Source organism: Spodoptera frugiperda, chromosome 15 (genome assembly GCF_023101765.2).
Source record: "Spodoptera frugiperda isolate SF20-4 chromosome 15, AGI-APGP_CSIRO_Sfru_2.0, whole genome shotgun sequence".
Classification (NCBI taxonomy): domain Eukaryota; kingdom Metazoa; phylum Arthropoda; class Insecta; order Lepidoptera; family Noctuidae; genus Spodoptera; species Spodoptera frugiperda.
Genome location: NC_064226.1, coordinates 1,098,546 through 1,116,856, shown reverse-complemented (window position 1 = coordinate 1,116,856; position 18,311 = coordinate 1,098,546). Strand labels below are relative to the sequence as shown.

The following is an 18,311-nucleotide window of genomic DNA, read 5'->3' as shown; positions in this document are numbered from 1 at the left end:
GCAAGGGAACTGCTCGAGAGCTCGGCTCCACCTGAAGAACCCTTTCTGATAAAACTCGAGTGTCGTGCCACGCAATATTTACCTGCTTTACACTCCGCTCCGCTACAATATTGGAATTCCAGAACCCTCCGTCCTCAGGATCCTGTTCCGAAACGTGATCTCAGATAGCACGCATATATCATTGTAAAGATTGGAGCGGACGTCCAATTATTAGGGAGATTCAATGTGAATTCATTTCAGTAGCTTTTAAGGCAGAATATAACGTATTTTAAACTCGTATTCTCGATCGATCGTTAACACAAAGACATATTCTAGCTCCTTTTATGTAAGATAGCCTTAAATAAGTTAGTAAAAACAGTTCAGAAACGTGACAAAGGTCAGAAGACAAAACCAAGGTCAAGGTTGCCCCAAAGTAAATGAGTATTAATGTAGTCATTATAGCACAATTAGTACTAACTAATGGCTAAATACAGAATTAATGTGGCCAGTAACACTTCTAAATAAAGACAAAAACTTACTTCTATCGTTACGAGTCCACAATCAAGTAATGAGTTTGTCCAATCAGAGTGACTTGCAAAAATTGAACGTCCAATGGTTTGACACTAGCTCATTCTCTATTGGACAAACAGGCTTCACGGTACATTACCGCCAACAGGCAAGTATAAAAACGAGAGCCTTCATTGTCAATTTAACAGCAGGATTTTGATCAAAGCATCGATTTTCATGGATCAGTGACGTAACAGTGCACCGTACGGGATGGGAGAGCAAAGACAAATCTCTTGCGATTTGTACCCGGCAGTCAAATGTTCGTTCAGATTTATCCGCACGCTGCGACGCATCGCCGGCCGTTTGTCATCTACATACGAAAACGTCAGTGGCGGAAATGTATCGGCAAGATGTCAAAGTGTATGCAGTTGGATATAGAAAGATACGAGTAAATATTCATGTACCGTGTATGAAGCAAACGATGATAGGAATTAATTGTGTTTTATGATTAATGTGAATAACTTTACTTTTCTTAAGGTATAAGCCGGTAAACGAGCAGACGGATCAAATGATGGTAAGCAATTTCCGCCGCCCATGAACATGAACACCAGAGGTGTTACAAGTGTGTTACTGGCCTTATGGGGTTAGGAATTTAAGGGTTGTTGGAAAATCGGGGTCGAACTTAATTAAATTATACTTATAACGTGCAATGTTTTAAAATAACGAATTTTTAAATATGCAGTGTGACGATCATGGCTGAAATCATCATCATCATTATATCGCCATTTTTATAGAAAGGTTCCATAGGTACTTTTATCGAAACTGTCTAAAACGAAAAAGTCAATATCGATTATCCTCGAGAACAAAGAACAAGGTGTTCGTCATAGGAAACAATAAATCTCTGGAATATTCCAAGTTACTTCAGTCATCCCGAATAATAACCTCTTCTCGTATTCAAATGAAAATTGAATTCGTAATGCTAATATTTTTATACGGCCCGAGTTAAAAAGTAAGTTTATTAAAACTTCTCCCTTTACTTGCAAAATTCTATAAATGTATCTACATAGTAAATTCGGGGCGTTAAAATGTTGCTAAACTTGCATATCTCCGACCAAAAGTTACAAGTGAACGCTTTCACAAGTAACAACTAATAGAAAATTTTGAGTTTCGAAACGTTTACGAACGAATTAAAGTTTTAGATTGAATTTGTACAAAAAGTAAATTGCAGCATATTAATGGTACGTTTTTAGAATAATATTAAGGTTCAATCTTCAAACGGAGGTGGGATTCATTATTTCACACTTCAGTTTTCAGAATTAGAGAGAAAAGATTTTTTGCAATTAGAAATCCAATATCAGCTTACAGAGCAAGCTTTTAAAATGCATTAAGAGATTTAGATAAACGTCTGGAAGCGCGATAGAAAGTTCAACTTGGAGATCAAATTAATATTGGAAAGGATCTTGAAAAATTCTGAGGATAGGAGAGACATATGGGGCGCCGAAAACGCAATAAATATTTAATTTCAAAGGCAAAACATGCACTGTTGTCAAACAGGGGAATTCATGTACCGAAACAACAAACACGATTATTGAGTCTGGGGATGTACGAGTATACATGGCATGTCCCGGGTACCGTTAACATTGTAAACACTTATTTGCCACGCTGCCGGCGTAAGGAGCGTGCCACGAGCCCCGCTCTCCGAGCACCTAATTACGTAGTGTGCCGAACCGTCTCGTCTTCACGCCGGTATTGGGACGTGCCGTGACCTGCTTGTGAATATTACGCCAGTTTTCACGGTACAATGTCACGCTGGCAGCCCGCCTGTGAACACCGGCCTTATGATGGACAACTTAAATTTTTAATGTCAACAATCCCAAAAAAATGAAGGTAAATTACGTCACACGCGTGACAAACTCGTGACATGAGATCTCACGGGACGTTTGACAAATAATGTGATGTTTACATTTTTATTACAATTTCTGGTACCGTAACAACATAAAACACAAATCCCAAAGATTATTTTTGTGGATGACCGACGACCTAGAAATGTAAGTTTGCGAATAATTAATTAATTTAGTTTCACTCTGATGCCTTGTTTGCGTAGCGGAGAGACATTGGTTTTGTTTTTTTCTTTCTATCATTATTTATAACTTTCGTTCTGTATTTTGTACGTTTGATGAAGTCATGTGTAATGATTCTGATGACAACCTCGGCAGAGCTTTGAAAATATGAATATTTAAAAAAAATCTAACAAACATCAGTGACATACACAAATGTACCGGACACATGAAATACTTTCTTTGACACAAATTAATATTAACACAGCAAAAAAAAAAACAATTAAAAATCCAACCAAATCCATTTAACAAACTATTCATAGCCAGTTAATAAAACAATACGATAAAAACAGAAAGATGGCGATGGTTAAAGACAAACGTGACACTAGAGGCTTGTATCTCGTCACGATCGATCATAATCCGCGCGACAGTAGACACAGGTGCGCGATCACTCAGTGTGCCCAAAGAATCGACTAGTGTGTGCCGAGCTTTGTACACGGGGTCACGCCCGGCTACTGATGACAGTTTCAGATATCTGATACATACGAAATTTCGAACAATATAGGCGTACTTTGTAAACTGTTAAAGCAAAATTGTTGATTGTAAACCATTTTTATCAAGATTACTACTTCAAACTATGTACATTATTGATTAAACATAGTGTATGTTATACTGTGCTACAAAGCGCTAACCCATTTCATCTATACATATAATAAAATCGTAGAAAAGTGCTGTCTGTACATTGAAAATAAAAATAAAAAAAATAGCAGGGGTTATTGTTATGTCGATGTCGAACCCAAAAATGTAATTAACTTTTTTTTGTCTGTTTGTCTGTTTGTCTGTTTGTCTGTTTGTCTGTTCGTCTGTGCGCGCTAATCTCAGAAACGGCTGATCCGAGTTGGATGCGGTTTTCACGAATATATTGTGGGATGCTTAAATTTACATTTAGTGTTTGTTTCATGTCAATCGGTTCATAAATAAAAAAGTTATGTCAAATTAAAGAATCACGTCGAACATTCTATGCTTATACCATTAATCTCCGCAACTATTTGACGGATTTGATTGAAATTTGGTACAGATATAGTTTAGAATAGAAAGGACATAGATATTTTTATTTCAAAAATCAAAAAATAAAAATAAGAAATAAATTATTTATAAATAATTCTATGTCGATCGTTACACGACTTCGGTTCATGTTATTGTTTTAATTCATCGAAAAAAAGTAAATAAATAGTAAAAAGGTATGAAAAAAATAATATCAATATAATAAAACATTTAGTACAAAGAAAATGCTCTAACGGAGTATAGATAATTCTATGTCGATCGTTACACGACTTCGGTTCATGTTATTGTTTTAATTCATCGAAAAAAGTAAATAAATAGTAAAAAGGTATGAAAAAAATAATATCAATATAATTAAACTTTTAGTACAAAGAAAATGCCCGAACGGAGTATAAATAAATAATCCAATTACATTCATTTGGTTGGGTATCGGCCGAGCGCTTCGGTACTATCGTAGAAAAAGTGTATTATCAGTCGTATGATTATTTGTCTGTAGTGGTCCTGCTGTTTCGTATATTCTAAATTGGTTTCGTTGTATTTGTCAATTAATAAGTTTATTTGTTGGGTTTTCCTGGTTTTTTGGTTAAACTATTTAACGTAGGTTTAGTTTGATATCGATTATTAGTAGTTACTGTAGTTAGTTTTTTTAATAAAATTGTAAGTCTAATTTATAAATTAATTAGATTAGATTTAAGTCGTTTCTTTTAAATTATTTAGTTTAAGCTTGGTTATTATAGCATAGAGGATAGGTTGTAATATAGTTTCTTTTTTAATTGTTATAAATTCGTAATTCGTAGCTTTCTTTAGTTTTAAGTTAGTTTAAGTCCGTTTTTAAACTATTTTTTCAATGCCCTAAGTGAGTATACATCTATTAAATTCAAACGCAGAGCTCATTATGTTGATTTTTGAAGAGTTCCCTGGAATATCTTCCACATCTCATTTTTGAAGAGATCCCGCGAGATCGGGAACTATGTGGTTAAAACCAAAAATTTGCCGGAAGTCGCTATTCCACGCGAACGAAGTCGCGGGCAAAAGCTAGTAAATAAATAATTTCAAAACACCTATAGTTATATTAAATTACAAATGTTTAAATTCCATTTTGTGACAATATTTACACGTAGTGTGTCGTGTAAACCAGTGTAATTGGACAAATTAAATGGTATCGCCTGAAATAGTTACATGGCCGTTATTTATGTACATGTTAGCAGCACACGGCTCGCCGGCTATTATAACAATGTGGTTGCAATACATCTAATGCCACCGCTGTTTCATGTACAATTTACTAACACTTACTGTCATATACAGCGAAATGTATTTAACAAAATTATCAAAACAATGCTCTTTCTCTTATATTTTATTATTTCTATTTGCCGTAGAAAGTTACAAATTACATTTTACTGAATAAGATATTCGTATAAACATCGTATGTAATCTGATAATCTCGTAGCTTTACGTAAAGGACTATCTGAGACAGTTTGTTCTGTTATTTGTTTTATTGAAGTAAAATAACAATAAGATTCTTATGCTGTAACTACAATGCTTTGGAAAAGTAAGTTTTTAAGTTATCGACGATCGAATGTGTATGTGAGGGAGAATATACAACCAGGACCGTGACCATAGGGAAGTGAGGCAATCATCATACCGGTCGCTGGTGTCACAGCCCGCCACGAGACGCGGTGCTCACGCTCGAGGGCGCCACTATCGACCTGTCCGCTACCCGCTGTCCACTACACACGTGCATCCGTGACTCTATACCGCGCTCAATGCACACTCATACACTACGCCTGCAAACATCAAGCACCCCACATGATCGAATATCTTCCACCGATCCAACTATGCAAATCAGCCGACAAACTTTTCTAATAAGCGTCAAGAGTCTTTTGTTTTTCTTTGAAAACATCTTGGATTCACTGATGAAAAGGCTCTCAGAATACCAAAACTACAAGAGGCGACACCTTTTCAGCAGGCGAGGGCGAGTGTACGCGCGCTTTATCCCCCCTCCATTGTTTAACGTTTAGGTGACAAAACAATAGAAAAGATTTAATTTCCTGTCGTCGTCATAAAATATTATTTTAATCCGGGCATAGCTCCGATGCTGAATATTCAATGAATGCGGACCGGCCATATTTTATTTGAGAGTTTTTATGCAAAATAATACGGATTCGAAGCGGCCGTGCACACCGGATATTTTTAATCAACCCCCAGCGTTCAGCGGAGAACGAGTGGCCGACACCAGCGCCGCCACTTGGCCAACTCACTACACTCGTTTCCTGGTCCCTGCCACCAGCCCCGCGCGCTGCTGCCATCATATTTACATTTTATATTGTATCTGCTGTTCACACAATCTTGTGTGTATCGCAGATATCGGATTTGCATTTGAAATCGCGGCGCGGCGCGACGTGCCAATCGGACGTTAAATCTGATTATGTGCGGTTATGTGTACCCACCGACTAGCGAGTGCGTGTTGTGTGAAATAAAAGGAACAGTGGCCTGAACTAGTGTACCAGTTACTGTTATTGTATGTATGTAAACAAAGGAACAACGTAGCACCACGCCCGTTTATATACTTGCATAAAATTTTGTACCGAATACATTAAATATCGTTTTCCCTTTCAAATCAACGTGGAAAATAAACAGGAAACATAACCCTAAATGTGTCACCGAAACAGATTTATATAGGGAGATTATCGACGCAATAAGTTGGTGTAGGCGCGACACCCGCGGAACCTTTACAAAAAGTTAAATCAAAAACGTGAGGTGGCGACAAACAAGTCGCGGGGCGGCAGAGGGGGGTGTGCGGGGCGGAAAGGGGGTGTTGGAAAGCAGAAAAAGTGTCCGCACAAGGATTTATCGTCTCCGCAACGCTCGTCGCTCGCGTCGAGCGGAGCGCGCTGTGCCAACAGCCACATCTCGAGGTCACGGGGCCCGCGCGCCCGCGGCCCGGCGGCACCGGGTTAGCGCCGCCTAGTTAACGCTATTAACTTAAAACTTTATCTGCATGTGCATCGTTTCAAGATTCTCATGCAGTCTGTTCCGTTACATTGTTTCGCTGGCACTACTAACTTCATTTACTTTGTCTCACTGTGAATGTAAAAATCAAAAAGGATTTCTGTCAGAAACAACATAAAATCAATGTATACGTTCAAGTAAAAGTCAATTGAGTGTATGGAACTTATTTTCTGAAATGTAAATATCGGTTGTAGGTACTTGTAGAATATAAATTCAAAGATGTCACTTACAAGCAATGAACCGTCTACGAACGGTTTCACGAAATACACAATATTTTTCAGATATTTTATAAAAATTGACCTTCTTTTTAAATGATGATAAAGCCTAGGAACTCCGAACGTCGAATATACACGACACGTAGCGACTACGAACTGCGTAGCGCCGTAGCACGGCGTAGATATAGCCAACAAACACTGCTGCTACGTGCTCGCTGTAGGAATAACCTACGCGTGCTACGACGCTACGAATTCTTATTCTATTTACTTGCATAACATAATAAAGGCGTTTATACAGTTAGTAGCTTGTACAGTTCCTCCTTTATGTTGGTTTTCATTTTGAATTTTGAGAAGAGGAAAATTTAACTTTGATCGTTTGAGTTATTAAATTGTACATAATAAAACGAGAAAATTGACTTTCACGTTCCCTCGTCAGTTATACAATATACATAGGTATATTGACTATGTATAGCATATTTAATTTCAACTTTGACTAATACAACGATGTTAATTTTAGTGCCATTTTTAATCGTTGTTTGAGTAACAAGCACGTAAACAACAGATTACATAAATCTGTTATTTTTAAATAACAAATTACTGGTATTAATATAAACAGCGTTGGAGGCAGTTATTACTGTAGCGCTAATAAAATATACTTGTGACAAATTCATTCGGCTTCAGCCATAAATTACGGCTACACAAATAGGTACAGTTGACTACACAAGTTGCTACCTAGCGTACACTTAGAGTCTACCGAGTGTAGTTACTGGTAGCAGTCTACCGAGAGTGAAAGGTATAATGTACATTATATTATGAGTATACAAATATGTGCGATGAAGTTGATCGATGGAGACAAGTGCTCAGCAACATACGTAGTATAAGTGATTAAATATTCATCTGAGAATTCTTTATTTTAAATTACTTATTTATATTTTAAACACATTACAGTACGTGTGTATATTTTAACATGGTCTATGTGCTTTGTCTTTCTACAGCGTGTTTTTTTTTTCATATTGTTGATATTTTATATGTGTTATATGATGACAAGCTATGTTGATTGAGATTTAAATACTTGTCACGATTCACAACTAAAAGAATCCGTAAAATATTAGAACGGACTTTGATGTTAATATTTTTTAATAACACGTTTTTAGACCTCTGTAGTGAACTGTACATATTCTGGTTATAATAGTTACTTACATTTTGTCGGTTAGAGTAATAATTTACAGCAAAAGGCTGTTATTAATTATTAACAACGGCGGCTATAAACATAGCCTCGTTAATATCTCGGTCGCTAGCCTTTCCAGATTACATTCCCGGTTCAGGCAATAAAGCATTGGAGAAATATATTTTTATTTTTACAAAAATTAATGCTTTTCGTGTTAAGGTAGGGGTAAATTTTTGTATTATCAACGTTATTATTTATGTTGGAAGTAGCTTTTTGTGGATTTTGTTTAAATTGTTAAAATAATAAAGCGCAACTCACTTGACTGCTCTGTAAGCTCAGTAGCTGTGTAACCAGCTACTACGCAACGTGTTGTGCTTTCAATTCCTTTTTTATGGAATAGGTGGCAAACGAGCAGACGAGTCCCCTAATGGTAAGTGATCAGCGCGTGCACGAAACTATATTTTTTTTGTAATCTACAAATTGTTTACTCAAAACTGTTGTTTACACCAAAGAAAGCCCAAATGTGGGACCATATTTAACACATTGAACGCCGTGGTAGTCACCAGTGAACGATGTTAGCGGAGGATTTGCCTCCAACAGTTTTCTATTGGCAGTCTAAGACTTAAAAAATATATACGGACGGCAGCTAACACCAGTGTTCGCGACAGTACAAGTAGGTACCTGCTCTCACTTCTCCAGGTGCTCACACGAGCGTCGTGTATCAAAGGACCGGCAGATTGCCTTGTACCGCTTACAGATCAGTACCTACGCTTAAATATACGGAGATTTCAAAAGAAAAAGAAAAATTTGAAGTAAATTCGCTCCTTTAAGTGAAATTTTATTTAAAGAAGCTTAAAATAGATTGGTATTTATTTTTAACGCAACATCAATGCAGCTAGTATATATAGTATGTGGAGAGGTAATGAAAATTTATGTGTGAAAGATTATCAACAGGACTCTGGTGGACTATCGCCTCTTCTTGAGAAGAGAGGTTAGGCAAGACGGCTCTGATTAGTGTTAGAATAGGACTAATTACATATATATTTTATTCCATGATCACACGATACAAACATGGCATGTGTGTATATAATAATACTAGCTTCTGCCAGGGGCTAAGACCGCGCTCCCATGGAGTAACAGGTATCCTATGTGTTATTCCATTCCTACCCCTATGTGTTATAGTATCCTATGTGTTATATCATAATCTACCTCTGTTCTAAATTTCATCCCGATCCTTTCAGCCATTTTGACATGGTTGAATACAAAACATACGCACAAACATTCCCATTTATAATATTAGTAAGATTTAATGACGAGACTAAGATGACACTGGTTCCATTAAACTGGGTCCAGCATAGAAGGTGCGTGGTACGGGTTGTGTTGTGTGGCCGCTCGCCTCGCGTATAAGTTATAGACGCGGCCCCAAGTGTCCAAAGGGGCTCTAAATTATGCACGGGCGGGCACAGGGCCTTATTATGCCCAGGTAACCAACGGTTTCAATATCGTTCAGCGAAAAAATGCATATTTTATACGGAATTGAGCGAGAAAGCTTAGCCGTCTATATTTTGGTACATTACGTGCTGGGTTTATTGTGAGATTGAGATGAAATTTTGTTTCGATCTTACTTTGGATGATGTTTTACTTATATTATTAAAAGCTGTTGACATACAGACGAACCAAATCGAAAATACTTCGTACAACTCATTACGATCTATAATTACTAATGAGATCTATCATAAACAAATTATAAATGCTTACTCAAAAGCGATGAAATTGGAATCAATTACATTTTCTTCATTTCACGAATCAAAACGGCAAACGGGCGGAAAATGTTAAGAAAAAGCGAAAACATTTTCTAATTGAGTTTATAAGAAAGTTTATTTAGGCCAGTAACAAACATGTTAAAGCCAGAATGATTTGTGTATTTCATTTTATTGAAATATTTTTACACTATGTAGAATGAATAAGCAGATATCTGGGTAGGTACGATTGAAAGTCAAACTGTCAGACTCCTTTGTCTCGGCCACACGGGAGACGTGACGTAAAAACGGAATCTTTTGTGGAACTCAAATGCTCATTGGTTACAAAATCGTCTGTGAAGAGCAGATATGAAAGTATTTCAAAAGTTGATCAATTTAACCGCTCCAAGATTGTTGAGGTAACTTCATCGGTTTACTCTTAAGGTTTCTTCACTTCGTGATTTAAAAGGTCTATCGTTTTTTTAACTAATTTTATTTAACAAGACCCACTAACGAGAAAAATAATCCAATTTTCATACAAAAAAGGCGCCGAGAAAAACGGTAGTCGACCCCAAAAAGGGATTTATTATGGTATAGCCTTTCTCTAGGTACAACTCGACATTGACTAATAGTGCTCGATAAGAGGGAAATAAAACACAACTTTATATAGTGCTGTTAGAGTGCAATATCGAATAGCAAGGGAGTTGATAGCGTAAGTAAAACACAGAGGTTTCCGTTTATTGTAAAAGACTTCAGAAATGGTTCATTGGTTAAATTATAGTAAGCACAAAATAATAAAAAGAATTGGAACGACGTTTTAAGAGCAGGGTTCGATATTATTCATAATCAAGACATATTCGTAATTCCTACCAATTCCTTCGAGGGTTATAAGGCTAGACGTTATGCAATAAGACCTATTCCAAGTTTAAAATATTTATTGTATAAAATAAGGCACAATACGGACACACAAGAGAATTCTGGAAACCGTAGGTAGGTATATCACCTACATTTCTGCTAGATTGGAAGCAACAGATACACCTGTTGTTTTAGGAGGGGATGGACTAAGTTACACGTATTATGTAACTACACATATATATGGTTAATACACATACATGATTCGCCATTTATGTAATATGTTTAACGAAACACGAGCAGACCTATGAGCAATGTTGAAATCGGTAATCCAATAATGCATGGCTCTCTAAACCTTTAGCATCGACTGCCTAGATATCGCAGTGGCTGGAAAACTGGCTACCATGCATTCTATTCGCAATTCTTTAAGTAAACCAATAATTGTTTCGAATCCGATGAAATATGTTTTGTTTGTTTTAAAATGCATCAACGACATGAGAAAGAAATCTTAAGGGTGCTCTTCCTCCAAAGATGTACTATGCTATGTTGCTATAGATGTGTTTGGCTTCCACCAATCATATTCATTGGTCCACATAGCTAAGCACCAGTGGAAACGGACTCGGCTAAGCTATGGTTTTTTTTAATGGAAAGATGCGTGCTATGGATGGTTTCCCTACTATCGATACATCGCATACTGAAGCTGCGCATCTTCCTCGCACAGCTACATAGCTTAGTAGTCAGCGGTCACATAGTTTCACAGCTTAGCTATTACATCTTCGAAGCATAGCTATTAGCTACATAGCACATCTCTGGTGGAAAAGCACACAATCAGCAAAATAAGTCTACTTTACCAGTCAGGTTCAGTTCAGTAAAGTTACCAGTAAATATAATATTACATTTCTGAGTAAATCTGAACTAAGTCATACTGAGTTGTTGGGACTATACTGAGATGCAGGTGGGTGGGTTCTTTATATAAACCGTGTATTTCATTTCAGTTGTGAAACTTTATCTATATCCGTTTACTGAAGCCTGTAGTAGTTTGTGTTACAGAGAAACGTGTCTGTAAATAGATATCTGGAAAGCAGCCTGGCCCTTGTATTGCATTCTTTAGAAATAGTTTTATATGTTATTGAACTAATAAACGCAAAATGTGTGTTTGTTTGTCTTTCTGTCACATCACTATCACAAGTATAGCATATTTATTTATTTAATTCAAAAGTTACAACGATATACAACCAATTAAAGTAACTTACATACATAACTAAAACACATAAATTAACAGAATTCCTAAGTTCCTCTCGTAGTACTTCAGGCATTCCGACAAAATCTTCTTCTATCCATCCATATATAATAGCTGATGATAATAAATTCAATATAAAACTCGTTAATACATTAAATATTGAACATCCGAAACATTTCACAAAAAAATATTTCTTTTAAGGAATTTTTAAGTTGTAAATATTTTAGTCTATGTTTGTATGTCAGTAATATGGTTTAATTTAACATATGGCTCGTCTTGGCGGGGGCACTACCGTGCCCCCAGATTCACACATGCGAAGAAAAATAAGTTCATTAAATACCTTAACAAAATGAGTCTCAAAAACATTTGTATCAACTTCCATGTTCTATGTTTTTATCATAATTTTATCCATGGGTTATATATAAAAAAATGTACCTAATCGGAACCAAATTCTATATATGTGCCTCTTGATTTGTATCGTATAAATTCCCATATTTTTTGTTACACGGATTATTATTTTAATTCACAGCTGACTAAGTACTAACGAACCGACTTTAAAAAATATTTATATAAAATTAAATAACCCTCTCTTGTGTTTAAATGGTTTTTTGTGCCAGTCCTTTATTTGACCGGCAGTGTTTGCTCAACAAATATGATTATATTCTGTACAATATTACCAAGTTTATTTTTTTTATTGAATACTCGCGTTTTAAGGTGTTTTGCATATTTCTAATGTGACTTCCTCCAGTTATGGTATAAATTTATTGCCTTCTTGTTATGTTACTCCTTACGGAGCATCTTCGAAAAGAAATGAATTACTAACTCTTTTCCCGAAACGGGAACCGAATCTGAGACCACTACCACAAGGTAGTGGCCTGTAGAAAGGTAGTCCTTTCTCACAATCACTAATGCCTGTTGTCACCAAACATTCTTAGATAAGGAGTTAAAATTATATATTTACCCGTGGTCATGGCGCTTACAACAGTGCCGAAATATCGGAAACTCACAAAACTAATAAACATGGTAAATATCCCGTTTTAAGTTATAATGATATCATTACAATTATATAAACGTAAATAAAAGGCGTGACGTTGCCTTGATCAAAACTACCAGAAGATTTGCTCAGCATTGGCGCTACTCGACCAACAAAACAGTCGTATTATTATCCAAAATATATTGTATGTACTATGTTATCTTAGATTAGATCCAGATAGTTTTGTAACTTCTGATGTATGCAGAGAACAAACAAAGCGATGAAGCCGCGGTATATTGCTAGCAAACTTCGACTTAAGTAATACTATAGGAATCCCAAACTTGCGAGACAGACCGACAGAACAATACTAGCTAATCATGTAAATTCTGTAGTGATTGGGAATTGTTATACTCTGCTTGAATAAACAGTTCCACACTCGAAACTGATTATTATTTTAACATGAAACACGTCATGAATTTAAATCCTTGGTGCACAAATAGTGCAATATAACAACCACTTCTGATAAGTATAGTTTTTTTATTTGGTAAGTTGGTAAACGAGCAGATCACCTGATGGTAAGCAATCACCGCCACTTATGGACGCCTGAAGCACCAGAAGTGTTACGAGTGCATTGCCGGTCTTTAAGGGGTCAGGAATTTGAGGATTGTTGGCGATTCAGGGGTAATTGGGCTACTGGTAACCGCACTCACACGACGAAACACAAAGCGGTTCGTCGGTTCGGTCGATTTTCTGTAAGGCTGTGATATCACTCCAGTCGAGCCGGGCCATTCATGCCGGAGCATGGCTCTCCTACAGTTATAAGGTAAATAGGCTTTTGCCATACAACGGATACTATCCAGATTCTGTGCTTTTGAGAAACTGAAAAAAGCTCCAACTTTGCTTTACTTAACTTGAGAATCAAACCTGAGACTCTCTGCTTGAAATTCATGTTTGTGATCACTTCACTATCATGGCAGTTTAGTCGATTTATTTTAAGGCTATTATAATAGAAGTAAGCTCTAATTTGTTATTCGTAACGAAGTCTAGACGCAACTAGGGACAAACTATTATTGCATTAGGCCTTCCACTCAGACCTAAGTACTAATGTACTATTCATGAAAATAAAGGAAAACTTCTACTTTTCTATTTTTTCACTACAAGAAGACGACAAAGCCTTCATTTTTTTGTTACCTAAAGAAAGTACCTACGTAACTTGTAAAATGAATATTTTAAGAAACTTACTTGTAATTCTGACAACAATCTACTTTGTAAGTTAACACAAAACAAGTTGGCGCCTGGAATATGAAATCAAACGCTAAACTGTCTGTGAACAAAACTTTAAAACTTTCAATATTTTCCTTATAAACCTGAAAAGCCATAGAGTATATAAATATTAAAAAATAGTAGGGGGTGTTACTAGAAAAACACTCAGGGCCGATTGAAATTAGCTTGAACCATACGAAAGAGAGTAAATTTTTTACTCAATCAAGTCAAAATGGCTGAAAGCATCGGGATAGAATTTGGAACAGAGGTAGATTATGGTCTGGAATATCACGTAGGCTACTTTTTACTCTCAAAAACGCGGCCCAAGCCGCTGACAGTGGTTAGTTACATACTATAAGATGTTCGGTAAAACAATGACGAGTTCGTTTTGTACGGAACTTAGTACACCCATTTAGCACCAGTTATAATATAAGTCCTATGTAATAGGGAATGACCTGAACCTTATTATCATACACCCGACACAATTCCAGACCCCGTGACAGTTCTCCCACCTTCCAATCATTCATAGAAAGTCTAAAAATACCTAGGAATCGAATCCCCCTTACTTAATAATCGTACTTGCGATCTTCCGAGGCAGTGACGTAATAGGATATTCAGAAAAATAACGCTTTTGAAGTTTACAAGGGAGGAGTCAGCTTCTTAAACACTAAACCTTCTTTAATTAACACCTGAGTAAATAAGTCCGTTTGAAATGTTTTTGCGAGTGTCCCTCGGGTATTATAATATTTTTATGAAACTCTTTGTAAACGCCAGCGGATTTACTTTAGAAAAATAAATTAACACAAGACTTTAAAGGGTACTCAAGTCTGATAAGGCGCATCGTGTCAGACTTAATGAATATTATGTTTCCAAAGCATTTCGGATTAAATTTAAAATATCTCTGAAATATTTGTTTAGTTTTTTAATTGAAAATATCAAAGATGACGTGTCAGTGCGACCTGTTGACCGCTGTTATCTATAAGCCATCGGTGGTGGCTCAATGTTTTGTTCTATGATTAAAAAATATCTTTACTAGCCCTCAATATGTCAATCATGATGTCTTCAATCATATCAACTTCTGCCAATGCAACCTGGGTGGTATCTACTATCTAAACAACGGACTCTATTCATCATCATCATCATTGACTATAAGACGTCCATGTAGAACGACAAGCCGCCACCTGCATCCACTAGCTCCTGCGACTCTGACGATATCGTCGGTCCACCTAGTGTAGGAGTAGGAGGTCTGCTCACGTTACGTCTTTCGGTCCACGGTCCCCATTCGATAGCCTTCCTGACCCAGCAGCCATCAATCTGGTGACGTGGCCTGCCCATTGCCACTTCAGTATATTTTGAGAACTATGTCTGTAACTCTTGTTCTTTGGCGAATTTCCATATTTCGGATATAGTCGCGAAAAGAAACTCCGAGCATAGCTCTCTCATCACTCTTACGTCAATCATCATAAAATAAAAATCATATTTTTTTATTATTTATTTATAGTTTACAAATACACTCACGTACACAATTTATAATTTACGAAAAGAAAAACAAAAGAAATCATTTATCGGCGTCACATTAGACCATTAATCACAAGAATAAATGTTTGTTCTGACAGGCCGGGTCTTGTAGACCCACACCGCACCTACTGCGCTCCGCAAATAGGACAGAATCGTCCCAACACTTACACGACACATGGAAAAACGAAACATCTCGAGTGAAGCAAGCAAAGATTTTACTAGTGAATAGCTTTTTATCTCGCCCGCCTTTGGTGTTTATCTGGATTTAACAAGGACGGCTGCTAAACGAAATATTGTTATCTCCAACTTGCTATCATTTTCCCCACCGTGGAATAATCCTAAGAATATAAAGACGGAATGTAACTACGGAGTCAGGTCACACGACAGACAGCTATTTATTTCATGGAAACACTGAGTTTTACATTTTATCTCCTTTATATTCGAGTTTAAGTAATCAGAAATGTAAGTTGGTGGCGCTAGGGACTAATGAAATTAAGACTTTATACTTTAAAAATAATGCTACCTCTTTTCTACTGAGAGATTCTACATCTATAAGAAATGTATGTACCTCAAATAAATATATGAATCTATAATCAAGACTCAGATATACCATGCACCTACTAACTGTTCCTACAATCAGGTCATACACACACATTCCATCTTCGTATTTGATCTTTAATTATACATGAAGCTTCAAATCGAGTGGACTTGAAGGTTCCATTAAGCAATACCATATGATATTAGCTTCAAAATCAAACTAATTTTACAACTTTATCAAAAGCAAACATATTTCTCTACTTATATGCCTGTAAAACTGCCTGGCCTCAAACCCGAGTCATCTTGACAACGTCTTAGGAATCGATCGCAGACTCTCGAGATGTCAAACCGACTAAAGTCACAATTTCGTCTATTAATATTTAGTTCAGTGTATATTCTGCTATTTTAGATGAATACTAAAACCTAAACTAATCTTAGTGCCTAAAACTAACTTTAATTAAAGGTCGACAGGCCAATCTACTTCGCATCATATATTTATTTAACAAAATTGTTAACTATTTGAAAATAGTTTTCATAATACGGAGAAACTCGTCTAATCGTATCGAACACATATTATTATTAAGTAAAGCTTTAATTATAAAAAAGCAACTGTACTGTAGTTAGTTACTAGTTAGTTACTGTAGTTAGATTAAAAAAAACTGTACATAGTCACAGTTCAAGATGGATCCCGTCCCAAACCTGAGCAGCCGTCATCAAGGCGGGAGGGTGACCTCAGCAAAAACACAAAGATCCAATTTACGTGGGATAAGAAACGGAAACCTCTTCGCCTTATATAGAATACCTGATCTGCATAGGAATCCTATTCAAAAACCTAACGACTTTAATAGGGCTGTCTACTCGCGGATATTCTCAATGTACTTACGTTTTATTACCTAGCATTTCATAGTAGAGTGAGTTTAACAGTTTATTTCGCAGCGAGGAAAGCTCATCCCTATCGGAGATATTTTTTTACTTTATCCGTTTTTCTGTCACGAGCGATTAGTTCTGTCGTCAGTCGTGACAGTAATTATAATTTGATTTTAATATTCGTCTGTCTAAATGGTTGGTTATTGGTTGGGAGCTGGCGAGTGTGGCACGCAGCCCTGGCCGGTGCCACGCGCTGCCAGCCACAACCCTGCCACTAATTCCTTCTAAAAACCTAATAAACCTTTGCCCTACGCAGGGTTGCCAACCCTCGGGGCTTCGGAGATATTTAACAAAGTGTCAGCACTGCCTCAAAATAAATCGCTGTGGTATATCGGTATGTGTCTCAATTCTTACTAAATATAATGCCATACAAAAATGATTGCTTGTGAACTAAACGTAAGGCATCGTTCAGAAGAAATTATGGCTATTACTTATGTGGAAATATTTCCAAAGGAGATTGGAACCCTTCTTCCTTAATTTCACCCTTCATAAGTTACGCCACCGATATAAGTGTACGAAAAACATTTTGGACAAATTGTTCCTGTAACGTTTCCTGTGTCACCCTCGCAGTCATCAAGTTTTCCTCCTCCTACAGTAGGTACAGCCCTGGAAACGAACACTGAAATACATTTCTTCGAGACGTTAATTGGTTTCTAAATCACGCGAACGTATCGTAAATCTGCGTTTGTTATTTACAATAATATTTATTAGTTCATAAGGAGTAATCACGAACGCCTTACGTAAACATACGGCCAATTAATGAACATGTAGTCTCACAGAGATCCGGCGGCGGCGGCTGACCGCGCTCTCATTACATAGATGAGCACATATGATGGCAATTCTCACAGCACACACACACAATTATATGCATATTTAATAGTAACACTTGCACGGCGCGTGTACGTACAGTGTTCACGTATGTGTGGGGGCGCGGCTAAGGGCGGGCACACACGGGCAGTCGCGGCGGACGGCGGTCGCTCACTGCCGGAGCCGGCGCCCCGAGCGCCCGCCGCGCCCCCGCGCACCCCACCGCGCCCCCGCCGAGACCCGCCGGGACCCGCCGCGCCGCAGGACGCTGAAAATCCCTTTCAGGCGCGAGTTTCGCTGAATTCGCCCTGTAATAAATTAAAAATTATGTTACAAGTACACTCTAAAAATTAATCAATGGCTATTACTACCTGGGGCTAAATTGGCCTGTCTGTTTTTTACGTTGTCGAATAAATTGTTACATATCCAAAGTATCTTGTGATCATGTTATACATCAG

At 37.1% G+C, this 18,311-nt stretch overlaps 1 protein-coding gene across 7 annotated transcripts in view; it reads right to left on the bottom strand.

Annotated features, from left to right (window-relative positions):
* The window catches only part of LOC118277563 (zwei Ig domain protein zig-8-like), a 260,266-nt gene extending 242,198 nt beyond the window's left edge, over positions 1-18,068 (bottom strand). For all 7 annotated transcript variants that reach the window (XM_050698542.1, XM_050698538.1, XM_050698540.1 and 4 more), the window contains exon 1: positions 17,954-18,068. The gene's annotated coding sequence lies outside the window, so the exon portion shown is untranslated. The remainder of the gene's footprint in view (positions 1-17,953) is intronic.
* Between the last annotated feature and the right edge of the window lie 243 nt (positions 18,069-18,311).